The 18,356-nt window shown below is 35.5% G+C and overlaps 1 pseudogene; it reads right to left on the bottom strand.

Annotated features, from left to right (window-relative positions):
* The window catches only part of LOC112921190 (suppressor of IKBKE 1 pseudogene), a 47,501-nt pseudogene that overhangs the window by 11,456 nt on the left and 17,689 nt on the right, over nt 1-18,356 (bottom strand).

Genomic DNA, 18,356 nt, shown 5'->3' with positions numbered 1-18,356 from the left:
TCTGTGCTGGGGGGGCAGAGGAAGGAAATCGTGCCTGCCAGCTCTTTTGTTCTTGGAGAAATCTCCTAAATTTCTCTGCCTCTCCAGCACACATTTTGAGATGAATAAATAAATCTCCTTCCTAAGGAGTGTTTTTTCAAACTGCTGTTTCTATGCTATATCTCAGTGAGGTTGTTATGCTGTCTTTTCAAGGTCAGGTACTCCGTTTCCTATTGCCCTCTTGTTCTCCTAAAGCCAAGGCACTGGTTTTGTTTTTGGTTTTTTTGTTTATTGTTTTTTTAAGTTTCTTGCGTTGTGCCCATTGATTGTAAGAATTCTCCAAGTTAAGCCCCTCTGGTTTTCAAAGCCAGATGTTATGGAAACTTGTCTTCCCAATGTGGGTCGCTGGTGCCTGGCCTGGTCTGCTCCTCTTTCTCCTCTGTGCTTATGGTGTCCCTCCCTACTGCAGACAGTGGTTCCTGACCATGCCTTGCCCTTCCTACCATTTTTAAAGTAGCTTCTTCTCTACAATTAGCAGTGGAGAGTCTGTTTTGTCTCAGGGTCATTTTCTGGGCTACTTATACTGATGTGGGTACTAAATAGTTGTATCCGTGAGAGTGGAGCTCAGGATCTTCCTATTCCATCGTCTTTTGTCTGTTTTAAGGTCTATTTTGTCTGATAGAAGTATTGCTACCCCACCTACTACACTGAATTCTTTTAACAGATACTCCTGTGAACACACATACCTGCGAGTGAAAACATTAAGCTTTAAAATGTTTAACAAAAAAATAATAATAATAATAAAATGTTTAACCAGGGGATCTCTGGGTGGCTCAGCGGTTCAGCACCTGCCTTTAGTCCAGGGCATGATCCTGGGGTCGTGGGATCGAGTCCCACATGGGGCTCCCTGCATGGAGCCTGCTTCTCCGTCTGCCTGTGCCTCTGCCTCTCTCTCTTTCTGTGTGTCTCTCATGAATAAATAAATATTTTTAAAAAACGCTTAGCAAACTTACATGTTCATAGCAACCGTTACTATGATGTTTAATGACTTGGTTTATTTTCTATAATCTCTTGAAAAGAATCAATTTGATAAATACTCAATGGCTTTGATAAATGCCAAAACCATATCTAGGTAAGCACCTGAATAATGACAGCCAATCTTTAGGTAGTGGGCCTGAGTTCCTCATTTGTATAAAATAGTAGGTAGATATCCTTTAAAATATATATATTTATTTATTTATTTATTTATATATTTATTTATTTATTTATTTATATATTTATATATATATATTTATTTATTTATTTATGAGAGACACAGAGAGAGAGAGAGGCAGAGAGGCAGAGACACAGGCAGAGGGAGAAGCAGGCTCCATGCAGGGAGCCAGATGTGGGACTCGATCCCGGTATCCCGGGATCACGCCCTGGGCCAAAGGAAGGCGCTAAACCGCTGAGCCACCCAGGGATCCCCAGATACCCTATTTTTAATGACCTCCCTTTTGTTTAACTATTCAATCTTTTTTCATTTTTTGGTTTAAAATAGTCACTAAAAATTGAATAGTGTTCTAGAATTTCCTCATACTATGGAAATTTTCACTCCTGGCTTGAAGATACGATAATGTTCTTGTATCTTTAAAAATATATCGTTTTTTGGGCAGCACAGGTTGCTCAGTCGTTTAGCGCCTTCTTCAGCCCAGGACCTGATCCTGGGTACTCAGGGTCGAGTCCCATGTCAGGTTCCCTGCATGGAGCCTGCTTCTCCCTCTGCCTGTGTGTTCTCTCTCCCTCTCTCTCTCTCTTTCTCTCTTTCTCTCTGTGTGTGTCTCTCATGAATAAATAAACGAAATCTTTAAATAAAAAATATATCGTTTTTTAACCTTTAAAAATTAAATGTTTTTGTAAAGACCAAATTCTACATATTAAGATATAAAATAAAGCTTACTAACATTTTTCAGGGAATTGACAGCAATGTTATAAATGATCATCATATGGGAAGTATCAGAGAGCTGTTTCAATATTTCAAATATCTATTTCATAAAAATTTCATGGTGTTAGAGTAGGAACAATATAACAAAGCATTCCATGGCCAAATCAATTTAGGAAGTGCTAGATTAATCTGTTAAATAATGTCTTTCTGGGAAGATTCCTTGGTGAGTTTAATATGCTTGTAATCATTATGAAATTGCAGCAATGACTTTCTCAATGTGGCATGTCTGAGCAATTCTGCTTCACCTAATGTGTTTTTGTAAATGTTTTCAAGGACAGGATGACAAATGCATTTCACCTAACATGTTACCTCAGTCAGTTGTGCCTGGTTGCTCGGAGCTCTGGTGACAGGACTCTAAAGCCCAGTTGAGTTCAACAAAAAAACGATGTGCTATTTCATTAGCCATTAGTCTTCTAGGTATATGGAGAAACTGGTAGCATACTGCTATGCACTTGATATATTTCTTCTAGATATTGAGGATAGTTTTCTCTATCTCATAATTCTTATATAATAGTATAAATTATCTTCTCATATTTACTATGCTGAACTAAGTAATGACTTGTAAATTTTCTTACTTATTTCAAGAAATTCCCTAAGATTTTCAAAAAGTATTTTACTGTAAGTCCTAGCCACAGCAATCAGACAAGAAACAGAAAAGTAATTTTTTTAAAAAGGTAATTAAAATGTTACCAAATATTACATTTAATGTTTACCAAACACTTAAAGAAGAATTAATACCTATTCTTCTGGTAAGCCTGGGTGGCTCAGTGGTTTAGCCCTGCCTTCAGCCCAGGGCCTGATCCTGGAGACCCAGGATCGAGTCCCACATTGGGCTCCCTGCATGAAGCCTGCTTCTCCCTCTGCCTGTGTCTCTGCCTCTCTCTCTCTCTCTCTCTCTCTCTCTCTGTCTCAAATGAATGAATAAATAAAAAATAATAATACCCATTCTTCTCAAACTATTCCAAAAATAGAAAAGGAAGGAAAGCTTCCAAATTCATTCCTGATACCAAAGTCACATAAAGACACTAAAACAACAACAACAAAAAAACCTCAGGCCAATATCTCTGAACATAAATATAAAAATCCTCAACAAAATATTAGCACACCACATCCAGTAATACATTTTAAAAAATCATTCACCTAGGTCAAATGGCAATCAAAGTAGTTCGATATTCACAAATCAATCACATGATATACACATCAGTAAGAAAAAGGATAAAAACCATATGACTATCTCGATAGATTAGGTAAGCATTTGACAAAATACAAATCCATTATGATAGACTCTTAACAACGTAGGTTTAGAGGGAACATACCTCAACATAATAAAGTCCATAGGTTATGTTGTTTAAGATTTTCCTTGCTTCTTGAGGTAAGCCTGTAGTGCCAGAAACTTCTCTCTTCAAACAGCTTTTGCAGCATCCCAAAGGCTTTGGAACATTGTGTTTTCATTTTCATTTGTTTCCATGTACTTTTTAATTTCTTCTTTTATTTCTTGGTTGGCCCATTCATTGTTTGGTAGCATGTTATTTAACCTCCATGTATTTGTGGTCTTTCCAGATATTTTCCTGTGATTTACCTCTAGTTTCATAGTGTTGTGGTCAGAAAAGATGCATGGTATGATTTTTTTTTTTATTTTCTTGAATTTGATAAGGTTTCTTTTGTGCACTATTATGTGAGTAGTCTGAAGAATGTTCCATGTGCACTTGAAAAGAATGTGTATTCTGCTATTTTAGGATGGAATGCTGTGACTATATCTGTTAGATCCATCTGTCCCAGTGTGTCATTCAAAGCCATTGTCTTCCTTGTTGATTTTTTTTCTGTTTAGATGATGCTGATGTAAGTGGGGTATTAAAGTCCCCTACTATTTTTGTATTGTTATTGATTAGTTCATTGTTTGTTATTAACTATTTCATGTATTTGGGTGCTTTCAGGTTGCATGCATAAATATTTACAATTGTTATATCTTCTTGTTGGATTGTCCTCTTTATTATTATATAGTGTCCTTCTTTGTCTCTTGTTACAGTCTTTGTTTCAAAATCCACTTTGTCTGATATAAGTATTGCTACTCTAGCTGTCTTTTAACAGTCATTCGCATGATTAATGTTTCTCCATTCTCTCACTTTCAATCTTCATGTACCTTTAGTGCTAAAATGAATCTCTTGTAGACAACATATAAGTGAGTTGACTTAGCAGGCTTTTAAAGTTCCAGACTCCTAGTAACATTGGTTTTATAAACTCATGGAATTCAGCCCCTCTGATTTTTAAAGCCAAAAATTATAGGGATTAGTCTTCCCTGTGTGAGCTCCTTGGTGTGAGGGCCCATTTCTCTGCTCTCTCCACACAAACGCAGCTCCAAACTTTCCAAAACTTTCAGATGCAGTTTCTTCTCTATATTTAGTTGTGGAGTTTTTTCTGCCAATACTTAGATCGCTCCTGGTTTGTTGACTGGGATGTGGATGATATCTAGTTGAAAACATGGGGTTAAAAAAAATTTTTTTTTTTTTAAGAAAACATGGGGTATGATGAGCTCAGAGTCTTCCTATCCTGCCATCTTTCCAAGCTGCCCTGGAACACTTTCTTACATCATACACAAAGACAAATTCAAAGTAGATTAAAGACCTATATGTGAGACCTGAAAACATAAATATCCTGAAAGAACACAGGCAATAATTTGTCTGCCATTGGCCTTAGCAACATTTTCTAGATATGTCTCCTAAGGCAAGGGAAACAAAAACAAAATTAAACTATTGGGACCACATCAAAATTAAAAGTTTCTGCACAGCAAAGGAAACCATCAACAAAACTAAAAGACAACCTACTAAGTGGAAGAAGATATTTGCAAATGATATATCCAATAAGGAATTAATATCCAAAAATACATAAAGAACTTGTTCACCTCAACACCAAAAAAAAAATCCAATTAAAAAATGGACAGAAGACATGTATAGGTATTTCTCTAACAAAGATATACAGATGGCCAACAGACACATGGAAAGATGCTCATCATCACTAATTAGGAAAACAAGTCAAAACCATTAACAAAATATCAGAATGGCTAAAATCTAAAACACAAGAAACAACAAATGTTGGTGAGGATGTGGAGAAAAAGGAACCATTGTGCACTGTTGGTGGGAATGCAAGCTAGTGCAGTCACCATGGAAAACAGAATAGAGGTTCCTCAAAATATTAAAAATGGCATTACCATATGATCCATTCATTCCTCTACTAAGAGTTTACCCAAAGAATATGAAAACATTAATTCAAAAAGATATATGCATCCCTCCCTATGTTATTACAACATTATTTAGAATAGCTAAGATATTGAAGCAACCCAAGTGTTCATCGATGGATGAATGGATGAAGAAGGTGTGGTGTATATATACACGATGGATATTATTCAGCCATAAAAAAGAATGAAATCTTGCCGCTTATAAAACAACATGGATGGGTCTAGAGGGTGTAACGCTAGGTGAAATAAATCAGAGAAAGACAAATACCATATGATTCACTTGCAAGTGGAACTCAAAAAACAAATGAAGGGGGGGGAAAGTAAAAAAAAAAAAAACACTCTTAAGAGAACAAACTAGTGGTTACCAGAGGGTAGGTGGGTGAGGGGATGGATAAAATAGGTGGAGAGGATTAAGAGTAAACTTACCTTGATGATAAGATAATGAATAATATATAGAATTGATGAATCACTATATGGTACACCTGAAACTAGTATAACACTGTATGTTAATTATACTGGAATGAATGAATGAAGTGCAAAAGAATTAAATAGACATTTCTCCAAAGAAGGTATACAAATGCCAACAAGTATCTGAAAAGATGGCTATCATCATTGGATAACAACTAGAAAAATGTAAATATCACAATGAGATTCCACCTTACACTTATCAGGATCGCCACTATTTAAAAAATATATAAAACAGTGAGAATGTGGAAAAATCAGAACATTTGTGTATTGGTGGTAGGAACATAAAATGGTGCAGCCACTAGGGAAATAGTATGCTGTTCCTCAAAGAATTAAAAGTAGACTTACCTGGGTACCTGACTGGCTCAGTGGGTTACGCACCTGTCTTTGGTTCAGGTCATGATCTCAGGATCCTAGGATGGAGCCTCAAGTCAGGCTCCCTGCTCAGGAGGGAGTCTGCTTCTCCTTCTCTCTCTCAAATAAAATCTTAAAAAAAAAAAAAATAGTTACCATATGATCCAACAATCCTACTTCTGTGTATAGATACAAAAGAATTAAAAGCAAGAGCTTGAAAACCTATTTGTATACCCATGCTCATACCAGCATTATTTACAATAGTCAACAGTAGGATGAATAAAGATGTGGTACATATTCACATTGATAGATAAATGAATAGAGAGGATGTGGTATATATATAAAGTGGAACATTATTTAGCCTTAAAAGGAAGGAAATCCTGTCTATGCTACAACATGGATAAAAGTTGAGGAGATTTTACTAAGTGAAAAAAAGCCAGTCATGAAAAGAAAGTGAATGATTCCACTTAGATGAGATCTCTAGAACCATCGGCTTATGAAGATAGAGTAGAGCTGTGGTTGCCAGGGGCTAGGAGGAAAGGAATTTAGGGAGTTATTGTTTAGTGGGTATAGAGTTTCAATTCTGCAAAATGTAAAAGTTCTAGAGATCTGTTGTACAATGAGAATATAGTTAACATTACTGTACTGCATGCTTCACATAAAAATAGTTAAGTGAGTGATTTCTTATAATTAAAGTTAAACAGATTGTTGTGGGGGCACCTGGGTGGCTCAGCCAGTTAAGCACCCAAAAACTCTAGATTTTGACTTAAGTCATGATCTCAGGTTCATGAGATCGAGCCCCACTTCGGGCTCACGGTCAGCATGATCTGATGGCAATTCTCTCCCTCACCCTTTGCCCTTCCCCCCAACTCACGCTCTCTCTTTCTTTCTCTCTAAAATAAGTAAAGTCTTTCCAAAAAGAGAGAGAAAGATTGTTTATTAAATTAAGGATGGTGAGGGAAAGGCAGGCTCTGAAAGTCCCACAACAAATCAAAGGGTTTACCACAATACAAGGCTAAGAGCACCAGTCTTGGCTGCATGGGCCTGGATTTCCACAAGCTGAACAACACTGTCAAGTTACCTAACTCTCTGGGCTTCAGGTTAATCATGTGTAAAATGAGCTTATACCAGCATTTATCTTCACTGGTGTTAGGCAGCTTAAGTTAATACATGTAGAAGGTTTAGGAACTTGCCCTAGTAACAATTTAATAAAGGCTAGATGTTGTTCTCCTCGAGCACCAACAACTCAAGAAAATACAGACTGTAGTATCGGATGGGTTGTCCCAAGAATAAATGTATTCTAGGAACGCCTGGATGGCTCAGTGGTTGAGCGTCTGCCTTTGGCTCAGGTCATGATCCCGTGGTCGCAGGGTTGAGTCTCACATCAGGCTCCCTGTATGGAGCCTGCTTCAGCCTCTGCCTATGTCTCTGCCTCTCTCTCTCTGTGTGTCTCTCATTAATAAATAAAATCTAAAAAAAAAAAAAAGAATAAATGTATTCTATATCGATGTATTCTATACATAATGCAAATATAGAAGATTGCTAAACCCATCACAACCATTTCTGAAATGGAATTCATGGGCTTAAGTGATTGATGTGCAGCCTGATAAAACTTAGAGAAAATGTTACAGTCAGAAGATACCACAATTTTCACTATTTGATAAATATATTAAGAAATGTTCTATTTTAAAAACTCAGGGTCTGTGGAAAGGTGTAAGAAAAGTAAATTATCCTTGTATTCTTTGGGGTTCTGTAACTTGGGCCTAAGAATTAAACTGATGTAAGAAGATTAACAGGAGAAAGGCATACAAATTTAATATTTTTATGTTTGTGGAAATCTTTGGAAGGAAAACGATGAACTAAAGAAGGTTTTTGGGGCCTAAAGCCTATGTATCATTTTACACAAAGAACAATAAATTGGGGAGGATATGTCAAGATACGATAAAATGGGTTAGAGGTAATAAATGTCAGAACAGTGGCTAGTTAATATATGAGAGAATTAATGGAAATTAATTTAGAAAAAAATTAATTTAGTAGGTTTGTTTATGGAAGTCCATTTCACCATTGACTCCCAATCTCTGCTGATAAGAACATTCTTCTCTTTCTTGTATAGGGCAGGTAAGTTTCTCCTGGGGAAATATTGTGTCCTGCTTTTAGGTAGAAAGGTAGGAGGGGCAGAGAGCTTTTTCTACATTTGCCATTTCTCGAGTGCCTTCAGCTCAAAATAATCCATATGCTAAAGTGGCATATTTGGGGATGGCATGTTCTGAAACCCTTCAGAAGAAATGGTGAGACACTATCAAATAATGGAAAGATCCATATCAAACCCTGTTATTTAATTAATTTAAGCAGTTTGATACTGGTGAAAGGACAGCCAGGCTAATAGGTCAGAAGCCCCTCCCTATGCATACAGCACCACTACCACCCTCCCCCACCCCACCCCAACTTCCTTTCCAAACAGTTCCCAGAATATGTAAGAACATAACAGTTGGTGAAGGTAACATTGCAGATCAGCGAGAAAAGTCATTGAATGTTCCTGGGGCAAGTGGCTAATGTTTGAGAAAGAAAAATTTAAAAAAAGAAAAAGAAAAATTAAACTTCTGTATCTCGTTAAGCTTAAACTTCAGCTGGATCAAAGACTTGAGTGTAAAACTATGAAAGCACAGGACCCCTAGAAGGAAATGTAGGTGAGTATTTATCAGATCTTGGGGTGAAATTTTTCCTTCCAAGTATAAAAGCAAACCAAATTAAAGACTGATATATTTAATCACACAAAAACAAGTCTGAGAGGACACTGTATACAAACTTTCTGTATGGCAGTTGGGCAATTTGGATCTGCAGTCACACTTCGAGAAATTCATTCTAACAAAATAGCAAACATATTTGTGTCAAAGGATGTTATCTGATGTACTACTTATAATAGTAAAACTTTCCAAATACCCTATATGGCCTAATTAGGGGAATATTTAAGTTGTTGGCTCTCTGGGGTGCCTGGGTGGCTCAGTTGAACCCTGGACCACTCTTGATTTTGGCTCAGGTCATGATCTAGGGTGGTGAGATGGAGCCCCCAGTCCAGGTGAGATGGAACCTGCTTAAGATTCTCTCTCTCTCCCTCTCCCTATGCCCTCCCTCACTTGCTCTCCCACTCTCTCCTTTTTTTTTTTTTTTTTTTTTTTAATAGCAAAAGAAATTGTTGGCTCTCTGTGCTATACCCACTGGGCAAATCAAGAAGGAGGCAATCAAAGAATACTTAGAAATATAACTATAAATAATAGGTTAAAAGAATGTTGTAGATTGTTGCTCTGCATAAGAATTATAAGAGTTAGCTAACAAGGGACACCTGGGTGGGTCAGCGATTGAGCATCTGCCTTTGGCTCAGGGCCTGATCCTGGATTCCCAGGATCAAGTCCTGCATCCGGCTCCTTTCATAGAGCCTGCTTCTCCTCCCTCTGCCTGTGTCTCTGCCTCTCTTTCTGTGTCTCTCATGAATAAATAAATAAAATCTTTAAAACAAAAAGAGTTAGCTAACAAGTATTAGTGTGAATTAGACTTTTTTTATGCTTTTAAATACTAAATGACTTTCAACCAATATACATACATTGGTTTCATACAAAAAAAGAATAATAGAATCCTACTGCTTACACAATTTTTACTTTAAAAATCCTCAGGATTTTAAAGGCCTAAAAGAAATAAATAGATTACAAAGTATTGTGGATTTTTATTAGATGGTGAAATTTTAAGAGCTTTTCATTTTATTCTTAGCACTATCCTGTATTCTTGAATTTTTAACAGTGAATACGAAATTCTTTAATAACCAGAAATAAAAAATTAAAAAAACCAGAAATACTAATTTAAATTAGATTACTAATGTTAATACAAAGAAATAGAATAGTGTTCTACTGTGAATAATATGAATTTGATTATTTTACATGTAAATCTGATGTGTCTGTTTCTATGCCCCAAGAATGAATATTTCAGGCACTATAACTTTTTCTTGACTTTTAGTAATTCAAATAGAACAGTATAGGCTTCCAAATGATTTAACAATCAGCTAATTATGTGCTATTGGTCTAGATGTCCATTCTGGTAGATGGAAAGCCTTTTGGGTTATTACTCTCTCAACCAAGTATTAAATGAAATTTTTTTATTGAGACAACTGACTTAACATTAGATTAGTTTCAGGTGCACAATATAATGATTTGATATGTTCATATATTTTGAAATGATCATATCAGTCTAACCTTCATCACCATACATAGTTACATTTTTTCTTATAATAGGAACTTTTAAGATCTCCCTCAGCATCTTCAAAATATACAATCCAGTAATATTAACTATAGTCACCATGCTGTACATTGCATCCCCAGGATGTATTATTTATTTTATAGCTGGATGTGTGAGCTTTTTGACCACCTTTACCATTTCACCCACTCCCCAACCCTGCCTCTGGCAATCATCAATCTGTGCTCTGCATCTATGAGCTTGATTTTGTTGTTTTGTTTGTTTCTACATATCAATGAGATCATACAGTATTTGTCTTCAGTTTATTTCACTTAGCTTGATGCTCCCAAGGTACATCCATGTTGTCACAAATGGCAAGATTTCCTTCTTTTTAGGGCTGAATAATTGTGTGTGTGTGCGCGTGCGTGCGTGTGTGTGTGTGTGTGTGTGTGTGTATACATATACCACATTTTCTCTAACCATTCATCCATTGATGGACACTTAGGTTATTTCCATGGCTTGGCTATTGTAAATAATGCTGCAGTGAGCATCATGGTGCAGATATCTATTTCCTGTTTTCATTTTCTTAGATTATTATTCAAGTGTGGAATTGTTGATTCATATTTTTTAAACTATTTTTATTGAAGTATAGTTGACATACCATGTTTCAGGTGTACAGCATGGTGATTTGACAATTCTATACATTATGCAATGATCACCATGGTGAGCGTAGTGCGATCTGTCACCATACAAAGTTAGTTATAATATCATTGATTATATTTCCTATGCCATACTTTTCATCCTTATCACTTATTTATAACTAGAAGTTTGTACCTCTTTTTTCCCCTTCACCTATTTTATCCATTACCTCCCCCTTCCCCTTTAACAACTACCAGTTTGTTCTCTGTATTTGTGAGTCTGTTTTATTTTTTTTATATTCCACATATACTGAAACAATTTGGTATTTATATTTTTCTTTCTGACATATTTCACTTAGCACATTACCCTCTAGGTCCATCCATATCACAAAGGCAAGATTTCAATTTTTATGACTGCAAGTATTCCAGTGTGTGTGTGTATCACATCTTTATCCATTCATCTGTCAATGGACACATAAGTTGCTTCAATACCATAGCTAATGCAATGCTACAATAAGCATAAGAGTGATCTATCTTTTCAAATTAATGTTTTTATTTTCTTTAGGTCAATACCCAGCAGTGGAATTACTAGATCTATTTTTAATTTTCTAAAGAACTTCCATACTGTTTTCCATAGTGGCTGTATCAATTTGCATTCCCACCAACAGTGCACAAGCATTCCCTTTTCTCCACATCCTTATCAACACTTGTTTCTTGTGTTTATTTTAACCCTTATGACAGGTGTTAGCAGATATCTTCTTGTGGTTTTGACTTGCTTTTCCCTATTGATTAGTGACCTTGAATATATTTTCTTGTATGTGTTGGCCACCTGTATCTTCTCTGGAAAAATGTCTTCAGATATGCTGCCCATTTTTAAATTGGATTGCTTGTGAGGGTCTTTTTGCTACTAAATTATACGTGTTCCTCATATATTTTAGATAGAAACCTCTTACCAGATATGATTTGCAAATACTCTCTCCCATTCAGTAGGTTTTCTTATTTTGTTGATGGTTTCTCTTGCTGTGCAGAAGCTTTTCAGAGCGATATATGTTATGTTCAAATCTGTAATCCACTCAAAATACATTTTTGTGAGTAGTGTAAGACAGGATCCAATTTCATTCTTTTGCATATGGCTGTCCAGTTTTTTCAATACCACTTATTTAAGGGACTGTCCTTTCCTCTTCATATATCCTTGGTTCCTTTGTCATTAATTAATTGACTATATGTCCATGGATTTATGTCTGGGCTCTCTATTCTGTTTTATTAATCTCTGTCTGTTTTTATGCCAATACCCCCTACCGCTTTGATGACTATAGCTTTGTGATACAGTTTGAAATTGGGATGCATAATACCTCCAGCTTTATTATCCTTTCTCAAGATTGCTTAGCTATTCAGGGTCCTTTGTGGTTCCATACAAATTTTAGAATTATTTTTTCTATTTTGGGGGGTGGGAAAATGCCACTGGAATTTTAGTAGGGATTGTATTGAATCTATAATTGAATTGCTTTGACAGTATGGACATTTTAACAATATTCTTCTAATTCCTATACATGGTATATTTTTCCATTTATTCGTGTCTTCAATTTCTTTCACACTGTCTTACAGTTTTCAGTGTGTAAGTCTCACTTCCTTGGTTAAGTTTATTTCTAGGTATTTTATTCTTTTTGGTGCAATTACAGATGAAATTATTTTAAACTGTCTTTCTGATAGTTCACTGTTAGTATATAAAAATGCAACTGATTTCTGTGTAATGATTCTGTGTCCTGCAACTCTACTGAATTTATTAGTTCCAACAGTTTTGTGTATATGAGAATGTGGAATCTTTACAGATTTCTCTATATGTCATCTGCAAGCAAAGACAACTTTATTTCTTCCTCTCCAATTTTGATGAGTTTTATTTCTTTTTCTTGCCTATTTGCTCTGGGCTAGGATTTCCAATACTATGTGGAGTATAATTGGTAAGAGTAGGTACCCTTGTCTTCTTCCTGACCCTAAAAGAAAAGCTTTCAGCTTTTGATCATTGAGTATAATGGCAATGTGGGCCCATCATATATAGTCTTTATTATGTTGAGGTATGTTCCTCTATACACACTTTGTTGAACGTTTTTATTATGAACAGAAATTTAATTCTGTCAAATGCTTTTTCTGTATCTCTTAAGATGATCGTATGATTTTTATCCATCATTTTGTTTCTGTGGGATGATACGTTGATTTGTGGATGTTGAAATAAATCCCACTTCATCAGAGTGTATGTTCCTTTTAGTATGTTATTGAATTTAGTTTGCTAATATTTTGTTAAGGATTTTTATATCTATGTTCATGAGGGATATTGGCCCATAATTTCCTTTTCTTGTAGAGTCCTTGTCTGGTGTTAGTATCCAGGTAATGCTGATCCCTTAAAAAAAAAGTTTGGAAGTGTTCCCTCCTTTTCTATTTTTTGGAAGAGTTTGAAAAGAATTGGTATTAATTCTTCTTTAAATTTTTGGTAGAATTGACCAGTGAAGTCATCTGTTCCTGGACATTTTTTTTTTGTTTTTGGAAGGTTTTGATTACCAATTCAATCACCTTACTAGTAATGATTCTATCCATATTTTCCCTTTCTTCTTGATTCAGTCTTGATAGGTTGTAAGTTACTAAAAACTTTATTCATTTCTTCCATATTGTTCAATTTGTAGGCATATAATTGTTCATAACAGTCACATAATCCTTTGTATTTCTGTGGTATCAGTTGTAATATTCCCTCTTTCATTTTGGATTTTGAGTCCTTTGTTTTTATTTGGTGAATCTAGCCAAGTATACATCTATTTTGTTCATCTTTCTGAAAAATCAACTCCTATTTTCATTGATCTTTTCTATCATCTATTTTTTTCTTAATGAGTACTTGCATGTACATGTGAACAGTGAGGAGGAGGTGGGCAGTGGAAGAGGGAGAGGGAGAATCTTAGGCTCCACACAGTGCGGAACCTAATGCAGGGCTTGATCTCACAACCCTGAGATCATGACCTGAGCAAAAATCAAGGGTCAGATGTTTAACAGACTAGCCACCCAAGCACCCTTTTTCTATTGTCTTTTCAGACTCTCATTTATTTCTTATCTTTATTACCTTTCTTCTTCTAGCTTTGGGCTTAGTTCATTTTTCTAGTTTGAGGTATAAAGTTATATAGTTTGTTTAAGATCTTTCTTATTTCTTGATGTAGGTATTTGTTGCTATGACTATCCCTTTTAACACTATTTTTGCTGCATCTCATGAATTGTGGTATGTTGTAATTCCATTTTCACTTGTCTCAAGGTATTTTTTTTATTTCTCTTTTGATTTCTTCTTTGACCCTTTTGTTCAGAAACTTATTTAATCTCCACATATCTGTGAATTTTTCTAGTTTTTTTTTCTTGTAATTGATTTCTAGTTTTATACCATTGTGGTTGGAAAAAATGCTTGATATGATTTCCACCTTAAATTCATTAAGACTTGTTTTGTGAAAAAAAATAAATATAAAAAGACATTTTTTGTGAACTAATATGACATATTCTGGAGAATGTTCTATGTGTGCTTCAGAAAAAAAATGTGGGGGATCCCTGGGTGGCTCAGCGGTTTAGCGCCTGCCTTTGGCCTAGGGCGCGATCCTGGAGTCCCGGGATCGAGTCCCATGTTGGGCTCCCGGCATGGAGCCTGCCTCTCCCTCCTCCTGTGTCTCTGCCTGCCTCTCTCTTTCTCTCTCTCTCTCTGTCTATCATAAATAAATAAATCTTTAAAAAAAAGAAAAAGAAAAAAATGTGTATTGTGTTCTTTTCAGTGAAATGTTAAGTCCATCTGGTTTAATATGTTGTTTATGGCCAATGTTTCCCTATTAATTTTCTGTATGGATGATCTACCCATTGATGAGAAATGATATTAAAGTCCCCTACTGGGATCCCTGGGTGGCGCGGCGGTTTGGCGCCTGCCTTTGGCCCAGGGCGCGATCCTGGAGACTCGGGATCGAATCCCACATCAGGCTCCCGGTGCATGGAGCCTGCTTCTCCCTCTGCCTATGTCTCTGCCTCTCTCTCTTTCTCACTGTGTGCCTATCATAAATAAATTAAATTAAATTAAAAAAAAATAAAGTCCCCTACTATTACTGTGTTGCCATCTGTTTCTCCTATTTGATCCTTGATGTTTGCTTTATATATTTAGTTGCACCTATGCTGGATACATAAATATTAACAGATGTTATATTCTCTTGGGTTGACTGCTTCATCAATATGTAATGACCTTCTCTGTCTCTTGTTATGAATTTTGGCCTAATGTCTATTTTGTCTGATATAAGTATAGCAACCTCCACTTTCTGATTTCTATTTGTATGGAATATCTCACTTCACTTTCAGTCTCTACATCTGAAGTGTGTCTTTGTAGACAGCATGTTAAGTGGGTCTTGTGTTATGGGTTATTTTTGTTTGCTTGCTTTTTAAGTCCATTCTACTATACTATATCTACTATAGCTACTATATCTTTTGACTGGAAAGTTTAATCCATTTATATTTAAAGTGATTATTGACAGGTATAAATATGCTGTATTATAAATATACTGTATTTCCCTTATTTGTTTTCTGGGTGTCTCGTACTTTTTTCCTTCTTGCTTGCTTTGTGATTTATTTTCTCTAATGGCATGCTTAGATTCCTTTCTCATTATGTTTTCTGTATATACTATAGAATTTTGCTTTGTGGTTACCATGAGGCTTACGTAGAATAAATTTATTAAGAAATCAGTTTTATGTTGATGACAACCTTACTTTGAAAACATTATAAAGCCCTACATTTCTACTCCTTCAAATGAATTTTATGTGTTTGTTTTAATTCCAGTATAATTAACATACAAGGTTATATCAGTTTCAGGTGTATAATATAGTGGTTCGACAGTTCTACATATTACTCAGTGCTCATCATAAGTGTACTCTTAATCCCCTTTACCTATTTCACCATCCTCCTACCCACCCCCCTTCTGGCAACCACCAGTTTGTTCTCTATATTTAAGAGCCTATTTTTAAGTTTGTCTCTTTTTTTCTTATGAATTTGATTTGTTTCTTAAATTCTATATATGAATGAAATCATATAGTACTTCTCTTTGTCTTATTTCACTTAACATTATATACCCTCTAGATTGATCCATGATGTTGCAAATGGCAAAATTTCATTTTCTATGGCTGAGTAATATTCCATTGTATATGTACCACCTCTTGATACATTCATCTCTTGGGTTGAACACTTGGGTTGCTTCAATATCTTGGCTGTACTAAATAAGGCTGAAGTAAACATAGGGATGCATATATCTTTCTGAATTAGTGTTTTTGTGTTGTTTGGGTAAATATCCAGTAGTGAAATGACTGGATCATATGGTGATTCTATTTTTACAATTTTTTTAAAGATTTTATTTATTTATTCATGAAAGACAGAGGCGGGGAGGGGCAGAGACACTGGCAGAGGCAGAAGCAGGCTCCATGCAGAAAGCCCGACGTGGGACGTGATCCCAGGTCTCCAGGATCACACCCTGGGTGGCGGCGCTAAACCACTGGGCCACCAGGGCTGCCTTATTTTCAATTTTTTGAGGAACCTCCATAATGTTTTGCACAAGTTTGCACTCCTACCAACAGTGCATGAGGGTTCCTTTTTCTCCCCATCATCACCAATACCTGTTGCTTCTTGTGTTGTAGATTTAGCCATTCTGACAGATGTGAGGTAATATTCTCATTGTGGTTTTGATTTGAGTTTCCCTGATGGTAAGTGATAATGAACATTTTTTCATGCGTCTATTGGCCATTTGGATGTCTTCTTTGGAGAAATATCTGTTCACGTCTTCTTCCCACTTTTTTAAATGGATTATTTGGTTTTCTGCTGTTGTGTAAGCTCTTTATATATTTTTTGGATATTAACCCCATATCAGATATATCATTTGCGAATCTCTTCCTCCATTCTGTAGATTATCTTTTTGTTTTCTTGATTGTTTCCTTTGCTGTGCAAAAGCTTTCAATTTTGATGTAGCCCCTATAGTTTATTTCTGCTTTTGTTTTCCTAGCCTTGGGAGACATATCTACAAAAATATTGCTACTGAGGATGTCAGAGAAATGACTGACGGTGTTCTGTTCTTGGAGTTTTATACTTTCAGGTCCCACATTGTTATCTTTAATTCTTTTTTATTATCTTTGTGTATGGTGTGAGAAAGTCCAATTTCATTCTTTCACATTTAGCTGTCCAGTTTTCCCAACATCATTTCTTGAAGAGATTATCTCTTTTCCATTGCCTATTTTTGCCTCCTTTGTAGTAGATCAATTGACCATGTAATCATGGATTTATTTCTGGGCTCTCTAGTCTGTTCCATTGATCTATGTGTCTATTATTTTTCTGCTAGGACCATACTATTTTGATTACTACAGCTTTGTAGTATAACCTGAAATTTTAGATTGTGATGCCTCCAGTTTTGTTCTTTTCAAGACTGCTTTGGCTGTTTGGGGTCTTTTGTGGTTCCATACAAATTTTAGTATTACTTGTTCTAGTTATGTGGAAAAAATTCTATTGGTATTTTTATATGGCTTTCATTAAATGTATTATAGACTGCTTTGAGTAGTATAGACATTTTAACAATATTTGTTCTCCCAGTCCATGATAATTTCTTTCTGCTACTTCATTATTAGTGTATAGAAATGCAATGAATTTCTGTATATTGATTTTTAAATCCTACAACCTTACTGAATTATTTAAACAGTTCTAGTAGTTTTTTGATGGAATCTTCAGGGTTGTCTATATAAATGTCTCATGTCATCTGCAAATAGTAACAATTTTACTTCTTCCTTACCAATTTCGATGTCCTTTATTTTCTTTCCTGTGTGATTGCTGTGGCTAGGACTTTCAATACTATGTTGAATAAAAGTAGGGAAAGTGGACATTCTTGTCTTGTTCCTGACCTTAGGGGAAAATTCTCAATTTTTCACCATTGAGTATGATGTTAGCTATAGGTTTTTCATTATGGGCTTTATTACGTTAAGGTGTGTTCCTTCTAAACCTATTTTGTGGAGGATAAATAGATGTTGTACTTTGTCAACTGCTTTTTCTGCATTTACTAAAATGATCATATGGTTTTTATCTTTTCTCTTGCTGATATATCACATTGATTAACTTATGAATATTGAACCACCCTTGTATCCCAGGAATAAATTCCACTTGACAGTGGTGAATGATTTTTTAAATGTATTGTTGAAATCAGTTTGCTAATATTTTGTTGAGGATTTTTGCATCTATGTTCATCAGAGATATTGGCCTGTAGTTCTCTTTTTTGTAGTGTCTTTATCTGGTTTTGGCATCAGGGTATTGCTGGCCTCATTGAAAGAATTTAGAAGCCTTCCTTCCTCTTCTAATTTTTGGAATAGTTTCAGAAGGTAAGTATTAACTCTTCTTTAAATATTAGTAGAATTCACCTGTGAAGCCATCTGGTCCTGGACTTTTGTTGGGAGTTTTTTT

Source organism: Vulpes vulpes, chromosome 8 (assembly GCF_048418805.1).
Source record: "Vulpes vulpes isolate BD-2025 chromosome 8, VulVul3, whole genome shotgun sequence".
NCBI lineage: Eukaryota > Metazoa > Chordata > Mammalia > Carnivora > Canidae > Vulpes > Vulpes vulpes.
This window is presented reverse-complemented; position numbering and strand designations above follow the sequence as displayed.